Genomic DNA, 7,251 nt, shown 5'->3' with positions numbered 1-7,251 from the left:
GGGAAAAAAACCCAAAATTTCCTGCCCTTATACCTCGACAAGTGTGTCAGAAGCGAATCACCCTAACATGCTAGAAACACCTTCCATTGATGAAAAGCACAGTGAAGATGCTCTACTTTTTCTGTTTGAAAGTGAGTTTCTCCAAGTGTGGCCTCTGCACTAGTCTGTCCACAGAAATACTGACTCAGGTTCTCCATTGGGTGGATCAGAAAATCTGCATGTTTAAGGAGCATCCCAAGGGACTCTTATACACAATACATTTGCAAATTATTGGTTTAAAAATGTTCTTTCAGTATGATGATTTTTAAAACAGTGCTTTCAAACTTTTAAAAAACTTTATTTATTTTCTTTCTTTCTTTTATTTTATTTTATTTTTTTGGCTGCATTGGGTCTTCATTGCTGCATGTGGGCCTTCTCTAGTTGCGGTGAGCCGGGGCTGCTCTTTGTTGCGGTGCGTGGGTTTCTCATTGCGGTGGCTTCTCTTGTTGAGGAGCACGGGCTCTAGGCGCGTGGGCTTCAGTACTTGCAGCACATGGGCTCAGTAGTCGTGGCTCACAGGCTCTAGAGCACAGGCTCAGTCGTTGTGGTGCAGGGGCTTGGTTGCTCCGTGGCATGTGGGATCTTCCTGGACCAGGGCTCGAACCCGTGTCCCCTGCATTGGCAGGCGGATTCTCAACCACTGCACCACCAGGGAAGCCCTGGTTTTCAAACTTTAATGTGCATCTGAATCCCCTGAGATCTCTTGAAAAAGTAGGTTCTGATTCAGTAGGTCTGAAGAAAGGTTTGAAATTCTGCCTTTTTAACAAGTTCCCAGCCCTGATGCTGGTCTGAAGAACCAAGCCCCACACCTTGTAGCCAAGCTTTAAAAACCTTGGAGGGAAAAAACCAAAACAAACCCTTTTGGGTTGTAACATAGGAAGGCAGACAAACACAGTGGAAGTGGAGGTGGGGGTACCCTCGGCGCATCTGTGGGAGAGACAGAAGGTCACTGCCCTTTCCAAAGGGACAGGTCACTGATAAAAGACACAGACGCAGTAGCAAAAGAGGGAGCTTAGAGATATCCAGGGCAGGCTCCCCAGTCAAGGTGAGGCTGATGGGCAAGTGCAACAGGATAGAGTGATGAAGGTGTTTTTCTGATGAATCTGGCCTGAGGAGTTCAGACCATCGTTAAAGAGCTTGAAGAAACTCAGAAGAGTCAGATGGTGCAAAATCAATGGAACTGAATGAACACAAATATTTAGACAGGCTGATCTCCTAAGGTGCAAAAATACACAATTTGTGTTTTAAGAGTGTGTGTGTGTGGTTTTTTTTTCAACCCTTGCTTTTTGCTGTGGTTTTATGTTGTTTATACGCAGAAGGAAGATACTGGTAGTATACGCTATGTGCTAGTTCCCCAGAAAAGTACATTTTTAGTCCTTGCAAATGAATCTGGATACCTTCCTCAGGCAGATCCCCCCGCCGCCCCGCCCCGGGAGGCGTATAGAGCAAAGTGCATTCTCTTTGCAAAGCGCAGCCCGATACTATATACCTTAGCTACACAGTGGCTGGCATCGATACCACTCTTTAGAGTTAACAAAGGAGTTTTACACCCACCTGTCACATTGTTTACCCCCCCATTATAAAAAATAAGTCAGTAATTGCTGTCCTATTGTGCAATAAAAAAAACTAAGTTACGCAGAGTTTTAGGGATTTGTCTAAGGAGCAGACTCAAAGCTAGAGCCCCGGCTCCTCCGCTCTTGCCGTCGCCGCGGTAGCTGGGGGTCGGGGAGAGGAGTCGCGGAGCCCGCAGAGTCCGTCTGGGTCGCTGTTTTTGCCTGAGGACCCTTCCTTCCTCGGTCGCACCCTGACTCCCGTGGTGTCGACGGGGAGTCCCTGCAGACACCTCAACACGCAGTGGAGATGCCTCTCTTTGCCACCAATCCCTCCGATCAGGATGTCGAGAAAGCAACCAGTGAGATGAGGACTGCTGAGGACTGGGGCCTCATTTTGGATAGCCGTGATAAAGCCGGTCAGTCTCGCACTGGTGGTTATTGGATGGATTTAGAATAGTCTTTTGGGATCGTGTAGCCCCATCACCAAGGCCTAAACGCTCTGCTGCAAGGACTGTCCACCTTGGTATGAGCTCTGACAGCTGTGTGAGCTTTGGGAATCCTTCAACGTAGAGCTCTCAGTCACTTTTTGTCCAGCCTTGGGGGCAGCAGACCTCAGTGGACACCATGCAGACCTAAAGATCGTCTTCGGTCTATTATGAGGAGGGTGAACCATAAAGGTCCTCATGTTGCTATGCAGGCTCTGACTTTTCTAGGAGCATGTGTATCAAATTGTGGCAAAATTTTTCACTTAGAAGTATGTTCAAGAGATTTTGCTAGTGAAGTAAGCAACGTATTAAGCAAGGGTCATCCTAAAGTGTGTGAAAAATTAAAGGCTCTTATGGTTGAATGGACGGATGAATTTAAGAATCATCCATAGCTTAGTCTAATATCAGCAGTGGTTAAGAACCTTAAGGAACGAGGTGTTACGTTTCGAGCTATTGGCTCCCAGATGAGGATGCTGAGACCCAGAATGGTTAAGTGACTTGCCCAGGGCCACAGCTAGTAGTTAACAGAGCTGGAACTAGGACACAGGCCTCCTGACTCTCAGTCCAGTGTTCCTTCCACTACACTGATCCTGCCTTCCCTTTGTTATTGAGGCTGCAGAACAAGCAAAAGCAAGCCCAGCTCTGGTAGCCAAAGATCCTGGTACTGCGGCTAACCAAAAAGAAGAAGATTTAGCGAAAGCCATTGAGTCGTCACTGAAGGAACAAAGGCAGCAGTCAACCACCCTTTCCAGTTTGTATCCAAGCACATCTAATCACTTAACTAACCACCAACACGAAGGCCGAAAAGTTCGTGCTGTATACGACTTGGAAGCTGCTGAAGATAATGAACTTACTTTTAAAGCGGGAGAGATTATTACAGTTCTTGATGACAGGGACCCCAACTGGTGGAAAGGTGAAACCCATCAAGGTCTGGGGTTATTCACCTCTAATTTTGTGACTGCAGATCTCACTGCTGAACCAGAAATGATTAAAACGGAGAAGAAGATGGTACAATTTAGTGATGATATTCAGGTAGAAACGATAGAACCAGAGCCGGAACAAGCCTACATAGATGAAGATAAAATGGACTGATTGCTACAGATGTTGCAAAGTACGGATCCCAGTGACGATCAACCAGATCTTCCAGAGTTACTTCATCTTGAAGCCGTGTGTCACCGCATGGGACCTCTCATGGATGAGAAGCTGGAAGATATTGATAGAGAACATTCAGAACTCGATGTTAAGTGATGGAGGCCCTGTCCTTGTATGCCAAGTTAATGAATGACGATCCAATGTATTCCATGTATGCAAAATTACAGAATCAGCAGTATTATATTCAGTCATCCGGTGTTTCTGGCTCTCAGGTGTACCCAGGCCCTCCTCAGCGTGGTGCTCACCCAGTCGCAGGGAACGCACAGATGAGCCACCTCCAGAGCTACAGCCTTCCCCCGGAGCAGCTGTCTTCTCTCAGCCAAGCAACAGTGCCACTGCCCGCGAGCCCAGCCCTTCCTAGTCAGCAGGCTCAGGCTTCCTACCTCAACACAATGGGCAGTTGTGTTCAAGGAAGCACGTAGCCCAGCCAGGCTTCAGTGTACTGTCCTCCCCCTGCCGCTGCTGCCGCCCCCGTCGTCATGATATGCCAGAACGCAGGGACCAGCCTGTCCCAGGTGCCGAACTATACTTTAACATCAGCGCTGCCCCAGCCCGGAGGCAGCTATCAGCCACCTCCGCCCCAGCAGCCATACTCTCAGAAGGCCCTGCTATAGGACTGGGATTCCTCTTTGTGGTAAATATCTGCTAAATGCCGATGACAATGTTATGAGATTCTTTGATATCTTAAGATTTGTTTATCCTCAGCTTATAGGAATCGTATCTTGGTCAACAAGTTCCAGTATTCAAGAAGGGAGACCTCTCTTCAGTTTGCACTGACTTTTTAGAGGCCGTCCCCTCCCCTCCCCCAGAGGAATGAAACTACTTACAACATTTAATTCCTTTCGTCATATGAAAGAATCAATGCAAGATTATTTGTCTCGTAAAATTACCTGGTCTGCAAAACAGTCAACCTGGCAAGCACCGTTGTGGCAGATGTTGTGTGCATAGATCGCTGTGTAACTTCACTCGTGGCCACTTTGAATCACGGTGGTGATCATGTGAATATATTTAACACTGTTAACTTAATTGACATTGCTGTTTTATTTTAATCATGAACAACTACCATGTTTCATAATGTTTTGTGTAAATTTAAGATAATTACACTGTCCTTTTAAACTGCAAGAGAACAAAGCTGTAGCATATGTACATGAAGGCATTATGTTGTCCATGTTTCAGTTTCCCATTAAACTGAACCTTCCTTGGAGTAAAAAAAAAAAAAAAAAAAATCTAGAGCCCCAGTTTTCTGAGCCCTGGCCCCTGGATCTGTTTGCTACACTACAATATTTCCATGGATTATTGGAATCTCATAGACACCCAAAGGAGAGGGGCACTCTGTCCCTCTAAACTGAAGCAAGAGCACAGTTTCTTCAGGCATAACTGAGAAAGGCCTAAGTGGTTGCAGAAACCCCAGCTTACAGAGCTGGGGAATGGACTTTTGCCTCCAGCAACATGGCTGACTGGAAATTCTGAAAAAATTTCCCTACAAACACGTAGAAACACCGGGTACTATACACCAAGCATTTGGTTTTAAAAGCACAGTTAAACTTGTAAGAAAGTGAGATTCACAGGCAGCAAGAAAAAAAGTTGAAACCAGAGTGGCTAGCAGACCCTGAAGAATGGGGCTGCTTGGGGCATCTGCTGATGCAGGGAGCTTGGTTCTCTGTGCGGGGACTACAGGCCTGTTGGGATGGGAACTGAGACCCTGGAGAAAGCTAGGGGTCTCACACATCTACGTTCTCAAGTCAAAAGTTGGGTTAGGAAAAAAAAAATCCATCCTCTAGCAAAAAGAAAGCCAACAAGGAAATGTCTTTATTTCAGCCTTGGTAAAAGGCATGAAAAATGAAAACAAAGTAGGTCTCGCCTGTGAATTTATAATCCCAAGCCTGACATCATGGTGATTTAGTATTTACTCTACTTGCATGGTCCAGGAAACTCCAGGTAGAAAAATTATTTTAAAAATACATCTAGTTCATAACACCCCAAGGCACCTGGTATTAGGAGGGATGCAGCTTCAACCCAGAGTTTTCAGTATTCTTACATTTAAGAGGAGCCTTATTTGAACTGACAGCAAAAATAAGAGACACATGAGAAAAGAGCCACCACAAACTGGGCTCAGCAGGATCAATGGAGAACACAATTAGACTGCAAGAACGTTGGGCATAGGATTATCTAATACTAAATGTAAAATAGGTGTGCTTAACATATTTATGAAGAAACAGAGGGAATTGTAACCATAAGAAGTGAACAAAAGACCATCAAGAATAAATGGGCACTGTGGTGACCTAAATGGGAAGGAAGTCCAAAAAAGAGGGCATATATGTATACATATAGCTGATTCATTTTGATGTACAGGAGAAACTAACACACAACATTGTAAAGCCACTATATTCCAATAAAAATTAAAAAAAATAAAATGCTTATAAAAAGTAAATTAATGTTAATTTAAAATTTAAAAAAAAAGGATAAATGGGCAGTTTTGAAAAGAGCCAAATAGAATTTCTAGAAATGTAAAATATAATGATTGAAATTTAAAATGTAATGGGTAGATTAAATGACAGGTATATCACAGCTAAAGAGAATTACTAAACTGGAAGAGAGGAATGAAGAATCACTTCATAATGCTGTACAGAGAGAGAAAGACACGGAAACTATGAAATTGAGGCTAAGAGATGTGGAGGAAAAAAAATGATGTTCAAAATATATCTAGCTGGAGTTCCAGAAGGAGACAATAGACAAATGGAAGAAAGGCAATATTCAAAACAATAATGAAAAGCCTGAATTGGTGAGAGACCTGAATTCTTAGATTGGAGAAATACATCAAATCTGAAGCAAGATAAATAAAAATGAACCCATTACTACAAACATCATAATGAAGCTTTAGAAAACTAAAAACAAAACAAAATGAAAAAAGGAAGGAAAAAATCATACAAAAGAACCAGAGATAAAGAAGAGATTACCCAAAAAGGAAAGATAATTAGATACCAGTCTTCTCAACAGCAACAAGAGAATTCAGAGTCCAGCGGGACAATTCAAAGTGCAGAAAGAAAATAATTGTCCCTAGAATTGTATACCCTGCTAAACTATCATCTAGGACATGGGGGAAAAAAAGACATTTTCAGAAGAATGTGGGAGGATAGCCTCATACGCTGGGAACTCTTAAGCCTCTTCAGGGGATTCTCTATGCCTGTCTCTATATCATCCAAATCTCCATGGTCATAAAAAGTATGGACAGTGCTGCACCTACATTTTATCACATTGGTAACATTTTAAAAAGTATTCAGGCTGATAGGTTCCTTATGTTAGATGACACTGTGCTTATCTTGAGATTCTAGCCATTCATTCTGCACACCCCTCTTTTTTGTTTTGTTTTTGAGAATACATCTGTGTTGCACACAGATACACACATACACACATATGTACACACACACAGTGTTGGGGAGGTTCTGCCAGAGGAGATTTAGTGAAAGGCAGGAAGTTCAGGGCAGTCATACTGAATATCCATTATCGATCTGAGCAGGGTGAGAAGTTTCAGGTATTTTTAATATACCTGCTAAGAGTCCACATTGTGGGCTGAACTGTCTCCTCTAAATTCATATGTTGAAGCCTTAAACTCCCAGTACTTCAAAATGTGACTATTTTTGGAGAAAGGGACTTTAAATGGGTAATTAAGTTGAAATGAGGACATTAGGGTGGGCCCTCATCACAGAGTAACAGTAGGGGTGTGTATGCACTTCATGACAACCATGTGAAGAGGCAGGAAGGTGGTGACTAACTGAATGCTAAGGAGAGAGGCCTCAGAGGAAACCAATCCTGCCAACACCTTGAACTTGGGCTTCCAGCCTCCAGAACTACAAGAAAATAAATTTCTGTTGTTTAAGTCACTCAGCCTATGGTATTTTGTTATGACAACCCTAGCAAACTAAGACAACCCACTTTTTTCTTTTCAGTGCATGCCTTCCCTCCGTTGGTAACACTCATCAACAGGCTCTGCTTTTTGTCACTGGACATGAAGTTTTCACTTT

At 43.4% G+C, this 7,251-nt stretch overlaps 1 pseudogene; it reads left to right on the top strand.

Annotated features, from left to right (window-relative positions):
- Positions 1-1,899: 1,899 nt before the first annotated feature.
- Positions 1,900-3,843, top strand: LOC133089618 (signal transducing adapter molecule 1-like; annotated as a pseudogene).
- The last annotated feature ends 3,408 nt before the right edge of the window (positions 3,844-7,251 follow it).

The sequence above is a fragment of the Eubalaena glacialis genome, chromosome 4 (genome assembly GCF_028564815.1).
Source record: "Eubalaena glacialis isolate mEubGla1 chromosome 4, mEubGla1.1.hap2.+ XY, whole genome shotgun sequence".
NCBI lineage: Eukaryota > Metazoa > Chordata > Mammalia > Artiodactyla > Balaenidae > Eubalaena > Eubalaena glacialis.
This window is presented reverse-complemented; position numbering and strand designations above follow the sequence as displayed.